Source organism: Rhipicephalus microplus, chromosome 2 (assembly GCF_043290135.1).
Source record: "Rhipicephalus microplus isolate Deutch F79 chromosome 2, USDA_Rmic, whole genome shotgun sequence".
NCBI classification, from domain to species: Eukaryota; Metazoa; Arthropoda; class Arachnida; order Ixodida; family Ixodidae; genus Rhipicephalus; species Rhipicephalus microplus.
In genome coordinates, this window is record NC_134701.1 from 199,274,061 (window position 1) to 199,284,112 (window position 10,052).

Below are 10,052 nucleotides of genomic sequence, written 5' to 3' on the forward strand. Positions count from 1 at the left end.
GACTCAATCGTGAGAGCTCTGCACAGCTGTGCTTGTGGTGTAGTGTTTATCACATCCGCTTCACACGCGGAAGGCCCCAGGTTCAATCCCTGGCAGGCACAAGAGCATTCCTTTTTTTTAATTTTAATATACGTCATTGAACAAAGACTCAATCGTGAGAGCTCTGCACAGCTGTGCTTGTGGTGTAGTGGTTATCACATCCGCCTAACACGCGGAAGGCCCCAGGTTCGATCCGTGGCAGGCACAAGAGCGTTTCTTTTTTTAGTTCCAATATACGTCATTGAACAAAGACTCATTCATGAGAGCTCAGCACAGCTGTGCTTGTGGTGTAGTGGTTATCACATCCGCTTCACACGCGGAAGGCTCAGGTTCGATCCCTGGCAGGCAATGGAGCATTAATTTTTTTTAATTTCAATATACGTCATTGAACAAAGACTCATTCGTCAGAGCGCTGCACAGCTGTGCTTGTTGTGTAGTGGTTATCACATCCGCCTAACACGCGGAAGGCCCCAGGTTCGATCCCTGGCAGGCGCAAGAGCATTTCTTTTTTTTAATTTCAATATACGTCATTGAACAAAGACTCAATCGTGAGAGCTCTGCACAGCTGTGCTTGTGGTGTAGTGGTTATCACATCCGCCTAACACGCGGAAGGCCCCAGGTTCGATCCCTGGCAGGTACAAGAGCGTTTGTTTTTTTAGTTCCAATATACGTCATTGAACAAAGACTCATTCATGAGAGCTCAGCACAGCTGTGCTTGTGGTGTAGTGGTTATCACATCCGCTTCACACGCGGAAGGCCCCAGGTTCGATCCCTGGCAGGCACAGGAGCATTTATTTTTTTTAATTTCAATATACGTCATTGAACAAAGACTCATTCGTCAGAGCGCTGCACAGCTGTGCTTGTTGTGTAGTGGTTATCACATCCGCCTAGCACGCGGAAGGCCCCAGGTTCGATCCGTGGCAGGCACAAAAGCACTTCTTTTTTTGCAGTTTCAATATACGTCATTGAACAAAGAGTAATTCATGAGAGCTCTGCACAGCTGTGCTTGTGGTGTAGTGGTTATCACATCCGCCTTACACGCGGAAGACCCCAGGTTCGATCCCTGGCAGGCACAAGAGCATTTCTTTTTTTACAGTTTCAATATACTTCATTGAACAAAGACCCATTCGTGAGAGCTCTGCACAGCTGTGCTTGTGGTGTAGTGGTTATCACATCCGCCTTAACGCGGAAGGCCCCAGGTTCGATCCCTTGCATGCACAAGAGCACTTCTTTTTTACAGTTTCAATATACGTCATTGACCAAAGGCTCATTCGTGAGACCTATGCACAGCTGTGCTTGTGGTGTAGTGGTTATCACATCCGGTTAACATAACACGCGGAAGGCCCCAGGTTCGATCCGTGGCAGGCACAAGAGTACTTCTTTTTTACAGTTTATATATACTTCAATGAACAAAGACTCAATTGTGACAGCTCTGCACAGCTGTGCTTGTGGTGTAGTGGTTATCACATCCACCTAACACGCGGAAGTCCCCAGGTTCAATCCCTGGCAGGCAAGAGAGCATTTCTTTTTTTTAATTTCAATATACGTCATTGAACAAAGACTCAATCGTGAGAGCTCTGCATAGCTGTGCTTGTGGTGTAGTGGTTATCACATCCGCCTAACACGCGGAAGGCCCCAGGTTCGATCCCTAGCAGGCACAAGAGCGTTTCTTTTTTTTAGTTTCAATATAAGTCATTGAACAAAGACTCATTCATGAGAGCTCTGCACAGCTGTGCTTGTGGTGTAGTGGTTATCACATCCGCCTTACACGTGGAAGGCCCCAGGTTCGATCCCTGGCATGTATAAGAGCACTTCTTTTTTACAGTTTCAATATACGTCATTGAACAAAGGCTCATTCGTGAGACCTCTGCACAGCTGTGCTTGTGGTGTAGCGGTTGTCACATCTGCCTAACACGCGGAAGGCCCCAGGTGCGATACCTGGCAGGCACAAGAGCACTTCTTTTTTTACAGTTTCAATATACGTCATTGAACAAAGACTCAATCGGGAGAGCTCTGCACAGCTGTGCTTGTGGTGTAGTGGTTATCACATCCGCCTTAACGCGGAAGGCCCCAGGTTCGATCCCTTGCATGCACAAGAGCACTTCTTTTTTACAGTTTCAATATACGTCATTGAACAAAGGCTCATTCGTGAGACCTATGCACAGCTGTGCTTGTGGTGTAGTGGTTATCACATCCGCCTTACACGCGGAAGACCCCAGGTTCGATCCCTGGCAGGCACAAGAGCATTTCTTTTTTTACAGTTTCAATATACTTCATTGAACAAAGACCCATTCGTGAGAGCTCTGCACAGCTGTGCTTGTGGTGTAGTGTTTATCACATCCGCTTCACACCCGGAAGGCCCAGGGTTCAATCCCTGGCAGGCACAAGAACATTTCTTTTTTTACAGTTTCAATATATGTCATTGAACAAAGACTCATTCGTCAGAGCGCTGCACAGCTGTGCTTGTGGTGTAGTGGTTATCACATCCGGTTAACATAACACGCGGAAGGCCCCAGGTTCGATCCGTGGCAGGCAGAAGAGTACTTCTTTTTTACAGTTTATATATACTTCAATGAACAAAGACTCAATTGTGACAGCTCTGCACAGCTGTGCTTGTGGTGTAGTGGTTATCACATCCACCTAACACGCGGAAGGCCCCAGGTTCGATCCCTGGCAGGCACAAGAGCACTTCTTTTTTTACAGTTTCAATATACGTCATTGAACAAAGACTCAATCGTGAGAGCTCTGCACAGCTGTGCTTGTGGTGTAGTGGTTATCACATCCGCTTCACACGCGGAAGGCCCCAGGTTCAATCCCTGGCAGGCACAAGAGCATTTCTATTTTTTAATTTCAATATACGTCATTGAACAAAGACTCAATCGTGAGAGCTCTGCACAGCTGTGCTTGTGGTGTAGTGGTTATCACATCCGCCTAACACGCGGAAGGCCCCAGGTTCGATCCCTAGCAGGCACAAGAGCGTTTCTTTTTTTAGTTTCAATATACGTCATTGAACAAAGACTCATTCATGAGAGCTCTGCACAGCTGTGCTTGTGGTGTAGTGGTTATCACATCCGCCTTACACGCGGAAGGCCCCAGGTTCGATCCCTGGCATGTATAAGAGCACTTCTTTTTTACAGTTTCAATATACGTCATTGAACAAAGGCTCATTCGTGAGACCTCTTCACAGCTGTGCTTGTGGTGTAGCGGTTGTCACATCTGCCTAACACGCGGAAGGTCCCAGGTTCGATCCCTTGCATGTACAAGAGCACTTCTTTTTTACAGTTTCAATATACGTCATTGAACAAAGGCTCATTCGTGAGACCTATGCACAGCTGTGCTTGTGGTGTAGTGGTTATCACATCCGCCTAACACGCGGAAGGCCCCAGGTTCGATCCCTGGCAGGCACAAGAGCACTTCTTTTTTTACAGTTTCAATATACTTCATTGAACAAAGTCTCATTCGTGAGAGCTCTGCACGGCTGTGCTTGTGGTGTAGCGTTTATCTCATCCGCTTCACACCCGGAAGTCCCAGGGTTCAATCCCTGGCAGACACAACAGAATTTCTTTTTTTACACTTTTGATATACGTCATTGAATAAAGGTTCATTCGTGAGAGCTCTGCACAGCTGTGCTTGTGGTGTAGCGGTTATCACATCCGCCTAACACGCGGAAGGCCCCAGGTTCGATCCCTGTCAGGCACAAGAGCACTTCTTTTTTTACAGTTTCAATATACGTCATTGAACAAAGACTCAATCGTGAGAGCTCTGCATAGCTGTGCTTGTGGTGTAGTGGTTATCAAATCCGCTTCACACGCGGAAGGCCCCAGGTTCAATCCCTGGCAGGCACAAGAGCATTTCTTTTTTTTAATTTTAATATACGTCATTGAACAAAGACTCAATCGTGAGAGCTCTGCACAGCTGTGCTTGTGGTGTAGTGATTATCACATCCGCCTAACACGCGGAAGGCCCCAGGTTCGATCCCTGGCAGGCACAAGAGCGTTTCTTTTTTTAGATCCAATATACGTCATTGAACAAAGACTCATTCATGAGAGCTCAGCACAGCTGTGCTTGTGGTGTAGTGGTTATCACATCCGCTTCACACGCGGAAGGCACCAGGTTCGATCCCTGGCAGGCAATGGAGCATTTATTTTTTTTAATTTCAATATACGTCATTGAACAAAGACTCATTCGTCAGAGCGCTGCACAGCTGTGCTTGTTGTGTAGTGGTTATCACATCCGCCTAACACGCGGAAGGCCCCAGGTTCGATCCGTGGCAGGCACAAAAGCACTTCTTTTTTTGCAGTTTCAATATACGTCATTGAACAAAGACTAATTCATGAGAGCTCTGCACAGCTGTGCTTGTGGTGTAGTGGTTATCACATCCGCCTTACACGCGGAAGACCCCAGGTTCGATCCCTGGCAGGCACAAGAGCATTTCTTTTTTTACATTTTCAATATACTTCATTGAACAAAGACCCATTCGTGAGAGCTCTGCACAGCTGTGCTTGTGGTGTAGTGTTTATCACATCCGCTTCACACCCGGAAGGCCCAGGGTTCAATCCCTGGCAGACACAAGAACATTTCTTTTTTTACAGTTTCAATATATGTCATTGAACAAAGACTCATTCGTCAGAGCGCTGCACACCTGTGCTTGTGGTGCAGTGGTTATCACATCCGCTTAACATAACACGCGGAAGGCCCCAGGTTCGATCCGTGGCAGGCACAAGAGTACTTCTTTTTTACAGTTTATATATACTTCAATGAACAAAGACTCAATTGTGACAGCTCTGCACAGCTGTGCTTGTGGTGTAGTGGTTATCACATCCACCTAACACGCGGAAGGCCCCAGGTTCGATCCCTGGCAGGCACAAGAGCACTTCTTTTTTTACAGTTTCAATATACGTCATTGAACAAAGACTCAATCGTGAGAGCTCAGCACAGCTGTGCTTGTGGTGTAGTAGTTATCACATCCGCTTCAGACGCGGAAGGCCCCAGGTTCAATCCCTGGCAGGCACAAGAGCATTTCTTTTTTTTAATTTCAATATACGTCATTGGACAAAGGCTCATTCGTGAGAGTTCTGCACAGCTGTGCTTGTGGTGTAGTGGTTATCACATCCACCTAATACGCGAAAGGCCCCAGGTTCGATCTCTAGCAGGCACAAGAGCACTTCCTTTTTACAGTTTCAATATACGTCATTGAACAAAGGTTCATTCGTGAGAGCGCTGCACAGCTGTGCTTGTGGTGTAGTGGTTATCACATCCGCTTAACATAACACGCGGAAGGCCCCAGGTTCGATCCGTGGCAGGCACAAGAGTACTTCTTTTTTACAGTTTATATATACTTCAATGAACAAAGACTCAATTGTGACAGCTCTGCACAGCTGTGCTTGTGGTGTAGTGGTTATCACATCCACCTAACACGCGGAAGGCCCCAGGTTCGATCCCTGGCAGGCACAAGAGCACTTCTTTTTTTACAGTTTCAATATACGTCATTGAACAAAGACTCAATCGTGAGAGCTCTGCACAGCTGTGCTTGTGGTGTAGTGGTTATCACATCCGCTTAACATAACACGCGGAAGGCCCCAGGTTCGATCCTTGGCAGGCACAAGAGTACTTCTTTTTTACAGTTTCAATATACTTCAATGAAGAAAGACTCAACTGTGAGAGCTCTGCACAGCTGTGCTTGTGGTGTAGTGGTTATCACATCCACCTAACACGCGGAAGGCCCCAGGTTCGATCCCTGGCAGGCACAAGAGCGTTTGTTTTTTTAGTTCCAATATACGTCATTGAACAAAGACTCATTCATGAGAGCTCAGCACAGCTGTGCTTGTGGTGTAGTGGTTATCACATCCGCTTCACACGCGGAAGACCCCAGGTTCGATCCCTGGCAGGCACAAGAGCATTTCTTTTTTACAGTTTCAATATACTTCATTGAACAAAGACCCATTCGTGAGAGCTCTGCACAGCTGTGCTTGTGGTGTAGTGTTTATCACATCCGCTTCACACCCGGAAGGCCCAGGGTTCAATCCCTGGCAGGCACAAGAACATTTCTTTTTTTACAGTTTCAATATATGTCATTGAACAAAGACTCATTCGTCAGAGCGCTGCACAGCTGCGCTTGTGGTGTAGTGGTTATCACATCCGCTTAACATAACACGCGGAAGGCCCCAGGTTCGATCCGTGGCAGGCACAAGAGTACTTCTTTTTTACAGTTTAGATATACTTCAATGAACAAAGACTCAATTGTGACAGATCTGCACAGCTGTGCTTGTGGTTTAGTGGTTATCACATCCACCTAACACGCGGAAGGCCCCAGGTTCGATCCCTGGCAGGCACAAGAGCACTTCTTTTTTTACAGTTTCAATATACGTCATTGAACAAAGACTCAATCGTGAGAGCTCTGCACAGCTGTGCTTGTGGTGTAGTGGTTATCACATCCGCTTCACACGCGGAAGGCCCCAGGTTCAATCCCTGGCAGGCAAGAGAGCATTTCTTTTTTTTAATTTCAATATACGTCATTGAACAAAGACTCAATCGTGAGAGCTCTGCACAGCTGTGCTTGTGGTGTAGTGGTTATCACATCCGCCTTACACGCGGAAGGCCCCAGGTTCGATCCCTGGCATGTATAAAAGCACTTCTTTTTTACAGTTTCAATATACGTCATTGAACAAAGGCTCATTCGTGAGACCTCTGCACAGCTGTGCTTGTGGTGTAGCGGTTGTCACATCTGCCTAACACGCGGAAGGCCCCAGGTTCGATCCCTTGCATGTAAAGAGCACTTCTTTTTTACAGTTTCAATATACGTCATTGAACAAAGGCTCATTCGTGAGACCTATGCACAGCTGTGCTTGTGGTGTAGTGGTTATCACATCCGCCTAACACGCGGAAGGCCCCAGGTTCGATCCCTGGCAGGCACAAGAGCACTTCTTTTTTTACAGTTTCAATATACTTCATTGAACAAAGTCTCATTCGTGAGAGCTCTGCACGGCTGTGCTTGTGGTGTAGCGTTTATCTCATCCGCTTCACACCCGGAAGGCCCAGGGTTCAATCCCTGGCAGACACAAGAGAATTTCTTTTTTTACACTTTCAATATACGTCATTGAATAAAGGTTCATTCGTGAGAGCTCTGCACAGCTGTGCTTGTGGTGTAGCGGTTATCACATCCGCCTAACACGCGGAAGGCCCCAGGTTCGATCCCTGGCAGGCACAAGAGCACTTCTTTTTTTACAGTTTCAATATACGTCATTGAACAAAGACTCAATCGTGAGAGCTCTGCACAGCTGTGCTTGTGGTGTAGTGGTTATCACATCTGCTTCACACGCGGAAGGCCCCAGGTTCAATCCCTGGCAGGCACAAGAGCATTTCTTTTTTTAAATTTTAATATACGTCATTGAACAAAGACTCAATCGTGAGAGCTCTGCACAGCTGTGCTTGTGGTGTAGTGGTTATCACGTCCGCCTAACACGCGGAAGGCCCCAGGTTCGATCCCTGGCAGGCACAAGAGCGTTTCTTTTTTTAGTTCCAATATACGTCATTGAACAAAGACTCATTCATGAGAGCTCAGCACAGCTGTGCTTGTGGTGTAGTGGTTATCACATCCGCCTTACACGCGGAAGACCCCAGGTTCGATCCCTGGCAGGCACAAGAGCATTTCTTTTTTTACAGTTTCAATATATGTCATTGAACAAAGACTCATTCGTCAGAGCGCTGCACAGCTGTGCTTGTGGTCTAGTGGTTATCACATCCGCTTAACATAACACGCGGAAGGCCCCAGGTTCGATTCGTGGCAGGCACAAGAGTACTTCTTTTTTACAGTTTATATATACTTCAATGAACAAAGACTCAATTGTGACAGCTCTGCACAGCTGTGCTTGTGGTGTAGTGGTTATCACATCCACCTAACACGCGGAAGGCCCCAGGTTCGATCCCTGGCAGGCACAAGAGCACTTCTTTTTTTACAGTTTCAATATACGTCATTGAACAAAGACTCAATCGTGAGAGCTCTGCACAGCTGTGCTTGTGGTGTAGTGGTTATCACATCCGCTTCACACGCGGAAGGCCTCAGGTTCAATCCCTGGCAGGCAAGAGAGCATTTCTTTTTTTTAATTTCAATATACGTCATTGAACAAAGACTCAATCGTGAGAGCTCTGCACAGCTGTGCTTGTGGTGTAGTGGTTATGACATCCGCCTAACACGCGGAAGGCCCCAGGTTCGATCCGTGGCAGGCACAAAAGCACTTCTTTTTTTGCAGTTTCAATATACGTCATTGAACAAAGACTAATTCATGAGAGCTCTGCACAGCTGTGCTTGTGGTGTAGTGGTTATCACATCCGCCTTACACGCGGAAGACCCCAGGTTCGATCCCTGGCAGGCACAAGAGCATTTCTTTTTTTACAGTTTCAATATACTTCATTGAACAAAGACCCATTCGTGAGAGCTCTGCACAGCTGTGCTTGTGGTGTAGTGTTTATCACATCCGCTTCACACCCGGAAGGCCCAGGGTTCAATCCCTGGCAGGCACAAGGACATTTCTTTTTTTACAGTTTCAATATATGTCATTGAACAAAGACTCATTCGTCAGAGCGCTGCACAGCTGTGCTTGTGGTGTAGTGGTTATCACATCCGCTTAACATAACACGCGGAAGGCCCCAGGTTCGATCCGTGGCAGGCACAAGAGTACTTCTTTTTTACAGTTTATATATTCTTCAATGAACAAAGACTCAATTGTGACAGCTCTGCACAGCTGTGCTTGTGGTGTAGTGGTTATCACATCCACCTAACACGCGGAAGGCCCCAGGTTCGATCCCTGGCAGGCACAAGAGCACTTCTTTTTTTACAGTTTCAATATACGTCATTGAATAAAGGTTCATTCGTGAGAGCTCTGCACAGCTGTGCTTGTGGTGTAGCGGTTATCACATCCGCCTAACACGCGGAAGGCCCCAGGTTCGATCCCTGGCAGGCACAAGAGCACTTCTTTTTTTACAGTTTCAATATACGTCACTGAACAAAGACTCAATCGTGAGAGCTCTGCACAGCTGTGCTTGTGGTGTAGTGGTTATCACATCCGCTTCACACGCGGAAGGCCCCAGGTTCAATCCCTGGCAGGCACAAGAGCATTTCTTTTTTTTTAATTTTAATATACGTCATTGAACAAAGACTCAATCGTGAGAGCTCTGCACAGCTGTGCTTGTGGTGTAGTGGTTATCACGTCCGCCTAACACGCGGAAGGCCCCAGGTTCGATCCCTGGCAGGCACAAGAGCGTTTCTTTTTTTAGTTCCAATATACGTCATTGAACAAAGACTCATTCATGAGAGCTCAGCACAGCTGTGCTTGTGGTGTAGTGGTTATCACATCGGCTTCACACGCGGAAGGCCCCAGGTTCGATCCCTGGCAGGCAATGGAGCATTTATTTTTTTTAATTTCAATATACGTCATTGAACAAATACTCATTCGTCAGAGCGCTGCACAGCTGTGCTTGTTGTGTAGTGGTTATCACATCCGCCTAACACGCGGAAGGCCCCAGGTTCGATCCGTGGCAGGCACAAAAGCACTTCCTTTTTTGCAGTTTCAATATACGTCATTGAACAAAGACTAATTCATGAGAGCTCTGCACAGCTGTGCTTGTGGTGTAGTGGTTATCACATCCGCCTTACACGCGGAAGACCCCAGGTTCGATCCCTGGCAGGCACAAGAGCATTTCTTTTTTTACATTTTCAATATACTTCATTGAACAAAGACCCATACGTGAGAGCTCCGCACAGCTGTGCTTGTGGTGTAGTGTTTATCACATGCGCTTCACACCCGGAAGGCCCGGGGTTCAATCCCTGGCAGGCACAAGAACATTTCTTTTTTTACAGTTTCAATATATGTCATTGAACAAAGACTCATTCGTCAGAGCGCTGCACACCTGTGCTTGTGGTGCAGTGGTTATCAAATCCGCTTAACATAACACGCGGAAGGCCCCAGGTTCGATCCGTGGCAGGCACAAGAGTACTTCTTTTTTACAGTTTATAT

General features: G+C 46.8%; 50 non-coding genes across 50 annotated transcripts; all 50 read left to right on the forward strand.

The window, feature by feature from the left end:
- The first annotated feature begins 28 nt into the window (after window positions 1-28).
- On the forward strand, window positions 29-101 carry TRNAV-CAC (transfer RNA valine (anticodon CAC)). Its single transcript has one exon. It is a non-coding gene; the product is annotated as a tRNA-Val (tRNA).
- A 72-nt stretch (window positions 102-173) lies between these two features.
- TRNAV-AAC (transfer RNA valine (anticodon AAC)) lies at window positions 174-246 on the forward strand. The gene has a single exon. It is a non-coding gene; the product is annotated as a tRNA-Val (tRNA).
- A 71-nt stretch (window positions 247-317) lies between these two features.
- Window positions 318-389, forward strand: TRNAV-CAC (transfer RNA valine (anticodon CAC)). Its single transcript has one exon. It is a non-coding gene; the product is annotated as a tRNA-Val (tRNA).
- Window positions 390-461: 72 nt separating this feature from the next.
- On the forward strand, window positions 462-534 carry TRNAV-AAC (transfer RNA valine (anticodon AAC)). The gene has a single exon. It is a non-coding gene; the product is annotated as a tRNA-Val (tRNA).
- A 72-nt stretch (window positions 535-606) lies between these two features.
- TRNAV-AAC (transfer RNA valine (anticodon AAC)) lies at window positions 607-679 on the forward strand. The gene has a single exon. It is a non-coding gene; the product is annotated as a tRNA-Val (tRNA).
- Window positions 680-750: 71 nt separating this feature from the next.
- TRNAV-CAC (transfer RNA valine (anticodon CAC)) lies at window positions 751-823 on the forward strand. Its single transcript has one exon. It is a non-coding gene; the product is annotated as a tRNA-Val (tRNA).
- Window positions 824-895: 72 nt separating this feature from the next.
- TRNAA-AGC (transfer RNA alanine (anticodon AGC)) lies at window positions 896-968 on the forward strand. Its single transcript has one exon. It is a non-coding gene; the product is annotated as a tRNA-Ala (tRNA).
- Window positions 969-1,041: 73 nt separating this feature from the next.
- On the forward strand, window positions 1,042-1,114 carry TRNAV-UAC (transfer RNA valine (anticodon UAC)). The gene has a single exon. It is a non-coding gene; the product is annotated as a tRNA-Val (tRNA).
- Window positions 1,115-1,626: 512 nt separating this feature from the next.
- On the forward strand, window positions 1,627-1,699 carry TRNAV-AAC (transfer RNA valine (anticodon AAC)). The gene has a single exon. It is a non-coding gene; the product is annotated as a tRNA-Val (tRNA).
- Window positions 1,700-1,771: 72 nt separating this feature from the next.
- TRNAV-UAC (transfer RNA valine (anticodon UAC)) lies at window positions 1,772-1,844 on the forward strand. Its single transcript has one exon. It is a non-coding gene; the product is annotated as a tRNA-Val (tRNA).
- A 362-nt stretch (window positions 1,845-2,206) lies between these two features.
- Window positions 2,207-2,279, forward strand: TRNAV-UAC (transfer RNA valine (anticodon UAC)). The gene has a single exon. It is a non-coding gene; the product is annotated as a tRNA-Val (tRNA).
- Window positions 2,280-2,648: 369 nt separating this feature from the next.
- TRNAV-AAC (transfer RNA valine (anticodon AAC)) lies at window positions 2,649-2,721 on the forward strand. Its single transcript has one exon. It is a non-coding gene; the product is annotated as a tRNA-Val (tRNA).
- Window positions 2,722-2,794: 73 nt separating this feature from the next.
- TRNAV-CAC (transfer RNA valine (anticodon CAC)) lies at window positions 2,795-2,867 on the forward strand. The gene has a single exon. It is a non-coding gene; the product is annotated as a tRNA-Val (tRNA).
- A 72-nt stretch (window positions 2,868-2,939) lies between these two features.
- On the forward strand, window positions 2,940-3,012 carry TRNAV-AAC (transfer RNA valine (anticodon AAC)). Its single transcript has one exon. It is a non-coding gene; the product is annotated as a tRNA-Val (tRNA).
- Window positions 3,013-3,083: 71 nt separating this feature from the next.
- Window positions 3,084-3,156, forward strand: TRNAV-UAC (transfer RNA valine (anticodon UAC)). Its single transcript has one exon. It is a non-coding gene; the product is annotated as a tRNA-Val (tRNA).
- A 217-nt stretch (window positions 3,157-3,373) lies between these two features.
- Window positions 3,374-3,446, forward strand: TRNAV-AAC (transfer RNA valine (anticodon AAC)). The gene has a single exon. It is a non-coding gene; the product is annotated as a tRNA-Val (tRNA).
- A 219-nt stretch (window positions 3,447-3,665) lies between these two features.
- On the forward strand, window positions 3,666-3,738 carry TRNAV-AAC (transfer RNA valine (anticodon AAC)). Its single transcript has one exon. It is a non-coding gene; the product is annotated as a tRNA-Val (tRNA).
- A 73-nt stretch (window positions 3,739-3,811) lies between these two features.
- TRNAV-CAC (transfer RNA valine (anticodon CAC)) lies at window positions 3,812-3,884 on the forward strand. The gene has a single exon. It is a non-coding gene; the product is annotated as a tRNA-Val (tRNA).
- Window positions 3,885-3,956: 72 nt separating this feature from the next.
- TRNAV-AAC (transfer RNA valine (anticodon AAC)) lies at window positions 3,957-4,029 on the forward strand. Its single transcript has one exon. It is a non-coding gene; the product is annotated as a tRNA-Val (tRNA).
- Window positions 4,030-4,100: 71 nt separating this feature from the next.
- Window positions 4,101-4,173, forward strand: TRNAV-CAC (transfer RNA valine (anticodon CAC)). Its single transcript has one exon. It is a non-coding gene; the product is annotated as a tRNA-Val (tRNA).
- A 72-nt stretch (window positions 4,174-4,245) lies between these two features.
- Window positions 4,246-4,318, forward strand: TRNAV-AAC (transfer RNA valine (anticodon AAC)). The gene has a single exon. It is a non-coding gene; the product is annotated as a tRNA-Val (tRNA).
- Window positions 4,319-4,391: 73 nt separating this feature from the next.
- On the forward strand, window positions 4,392-4,464 carry TRNAV-UAC (transfer RNA valine (anticodon UAC)). The gene has a single exon. It is a non-coding gene; the product is annotated as a tRNA-Val (tRNA).
- Window positions 4,465-4,833: 369 nt separating this feature from the next.
- Window positions 4,834-4,906, forward strand: TRNAV-AAC (transfer RNA valine (anticodon AAC)). The gene has a single exon. It is a non-coding gene; the product is annotated as a tRNA-Val (tRNA).
- A 73-nt stretch (window positions 4,907-4,979) lies between these two features.
- On the forward strand, window positions 4,980-5,052 carry TRNAL-CAG (transfer RNA leucine (anticodon CAG)). The gene has a single exon. It is a non-coding gene; the product is annotated as a tRNA-Leu (tRNA).
- Window positions 5,053-5,269: 217 nt separating this feature from the next.
- Window positions 5,270-5,347, forward strand: TRNAV-AAC (transfer RNA valine (anticodon AAC)). The gene is given in 2 exon segments: window positions 5,270-5,306; window positions 5,312-5,347. It is a non-coding gene; the product is annotated as a tRNA-Val (tRNA).
- Window positions 5,348-5,419: 72 nt separating this feature from the next.
- Window positions 5,420-5,492, forward strand: TRNAV-AAC (transfer RNA valine (anticodon AAC)). The gene has a single exon. It is a non-coding gene; the product is annotated as a tRNA-Val (tRNA).
- Window positions 5,493-5,565: 73 nt separating this feature from the next.
- TRNAV-AAC (transfer RNA valine (anticodon AAC)) lies at window positions 5,566-5,643 on the forward strand. Its single transcript is given in 2 exon segments — window positions 5,566-5,602; window positions 5,608-5,643. It is a non-coding gene; the product is annotated as a tRNA-Val (tRNA).
- Window positions 5,644-5,715: 72 nt separating this feature from the next.
- On the forward strand, window positions 5,716-5,788 carry TRNAV-AAC (transfer RNA valine (anticodon AAC)). The gene has a single exon. It is a non-coding gene; the product is annotated as a tRNA-Val (tRNA).
- Window positions 5,789-5,859: 71 nt separating this feature from the next.
- TRNAV-CAC (transfer RNA valine (anticodon CAC)) lies at window positions 5,860-5,932 on the forward strand. The gene has a single exon. It is a non-coding gene; the product is annotated as a tRNA-Val (tRNA).
- Window positions 5,933-6,150: 218 nt separating this feature from the next.
- On the forward strand, window positions 6,151-6,228 carry TRNAV-AAC (transfer RNA valine (anticodon AAC)). Its single transcript is given in 2 exon segments — window positions 6,151-6,187; window positions 6,193-6,228. It is a non-coding gene; the product is annotated as a tRNA-Val (tRNA).
- Window positions 6,229-6,300: 72 nt separating this feature from the next.
- TRNAV-AAC (transfer RNA valine (anticodon AAC)) lies at window positions 6,301-6,373 on the forward strand. Its single transcript has one exon. It is a non-coding gene; the product is annotated as a tRNA-Val (tRNA).
- A 73-nt stretch (window positions 6,374-6,446) lies between these two features.
- TRNAV-CAC (transfer RNA valine (anticodon CAC)) lies at window positions 6,447-6,519 on the forward strand. The gene has a single exon. It is a non-coding gene; the product is annotated as a tRNA-Val (tRNA).
- A 72-nt stretch (window positions 6,520-6,591) lies between these two features.
- Window positions 6,592-6,664, forward strand: TRNAV-UAC (transfer RNA valine (anticodon UAC)). The gene has a single exon. It is a non-coding gene; the product is annotated as a tRNA-Val (tRNA).
- Window positions 6,665-6,880: 216 nt separating this feature from the next.
- On the forward strand, window positions 6,881-6,953 carry TRNAV-AAC (transfer RNA valine (anticodon AAC)). Its single transcript has one exon. It is a non-coding gene; the product is annotated as a tRNA-Val (tRNA).
- A 219-nt stretch (window positions 6,954-7,172) lies between these two features.
- On the forward strand, window positions 7,173-7,245 carry TRNAV-AAC (transfer RNA valine (anticodon AAC)). Its single transcript has one exon. It is a non-coding gene; the product is annotated as a tRNA-Val (tRNA).
- A 73-nt stretch (window positions 7,246-7,318) lies between these two features.
- Window positions 7,319-7,391, forward strand: TRNAV-CAC (transfer RNA valine (anticodon CAC)). Its single transcript has one exon. It is a non-coding gene; the product is annotated as a tRNA-Val (tRNA).
- Window positions 7,392-7,463: 72 nt separating this feature from the next.
- Window positions 7,464-7,536, forward strand: TRNAV-AAC (transfer RNA valine (anticodon AAC)). The gene has a single exon. It is a non-coding gene; the product is annotated as a tRNA-Val (tRNA).
- A 71-nt stretch (window positions 7,537-7,607) lies between these two features.
- Window positions 7,608-7,680, forward strand: TRNAV-UAC (transfer RNA valine (anticodon UAC)). The gene has a single exon. It is a non-coding gene; the product is annotated as a tRNA-Val (tRNA).
- Window positions 7,681-7,903: 223 nt separating this feature from the next.
- Window positions 7,904-7,976, forward strand: TRNAV-AAC (transfer RNA valine (anticodon AAC)). Its single transcript has one exon. It is a non-coding gene; the product is annotated as a tRNA-Val (tRNA).
- Window positions 7,977-8,049: 73 nt separating this feature from the next.
- TRNAV-CAC (transfer RNA valine (anticodon CAC)) lies at window positions 8,050-8,122 on the forward strand. The gene has a single exon. It is a non-coding gene; the product is annotated as a tRNA-Val (tRNA).
- A 72-nt stretch (window positions 8,123-8,194) lies between these two features.
- Window positions 8,195-8,267, forward strand: TRNAV-AAC (transfer RNA valine (anticodon AAC)). Its single transcript has one exon. It is a non-coding gene; the product is annotated as a tRNA-Val (tRNA).
- A 73-nt stretch (window positions 8,268-8,340) lies between these two features.
- On the forward strand, window positions 8,341-8,413 carry TRNAV-UAC (transfer RNA valine (anticodon UAC)). The gene has a single exon. It is a non-coding gene; the product is annotated as a tRNA-Val (tRNA).
- Window positions 8,414-8,632: 219 nt separating this feature from the next.
- TRNAV-AAC (transfer RNA valine (anticodon AAC)) lies at window positions 8,633-8,710 on the forward strand. The gene is given in 2 exon segments: window positions 8,633-8,669; window positions 8,675-8,710. It is a non-coding gene; the product is annotated as a tRNA-Val (tRNA).
- Window positions 8,711-8,782: 72 nt separating this feature from the next.
- On the forward strand, window positions 8,783-8,855 carry TRNAV-AAC (transfer RNA valine (anticodon AAC)). The gene has a single exon. It is a non-coding gene; the product is annotated as a tRNA-Val (tRNA).
- A 73-nt stretch (window positions 8,856-8,928) lies between these two features.
- TRNAV-AAC (transfer RNA valine (anticodon AAC)) lies at window positions 8,929-9,001 on the forward strand. The gene has a single exon. It is a non-coding gene; the product is annotated as a tRNA-Val (tRNA).
- A 73-nt stretch (window positions 9,002-9,074) lies between these two features.
- TRNAV-CAC (transfer RNA valine (anticodon CAC)) lies at window positions 9,075-9,147 on the forward strand. The gene has a single exon. It is a non-coding gene; the product is annotated as a tRNA-Val (tRNA).
- A 73-nt stretch (window positions 9,148-9,220) lies between these two features.
- On the forward strand, window positions 9,221-9,293 carry TRNAV-AAC (transfer RNA valine (anticodon AAC)). Its single transcript has one exon. It is a non-coding gene; the product is annotated as a tRNA-Val (tRNA).
- Window positions 9,294-9,364: 71 nt separating this feature from the next.
- TRNAV-CAC (transfer RNA valine (anticodon CAC)) lies at window positions 9,365-9,437 on the forward strand. The gene has a single exon. It is a non-coding gene; the product is annotated as a tRNA-Val (tRNA).
- Window positions 9,438-9,509: 72 nt separating this feature from the next.
- Window positions 9,510-9,582, forward strand: TRNAV-AAC (transfer RNA valine (anticodon AAC)). The gene has a single exon. It is a non-coding gene; the product is annotated as a tRNA-Val (tRNA).
- Window positions 9,583-9,655: 73 nt separating this feature from the next.
- Window positions 9,656-9,728, forward strand: TRNAV-UAC (transfer RNA valine (anticodon UAC)). Its single transcript has one exon. It is a non-coding gene; the product is annotated as a tRNA-Val (tRNA).
- Window positions 9,729-10,052: the final 324 nt, after the last annotated feature.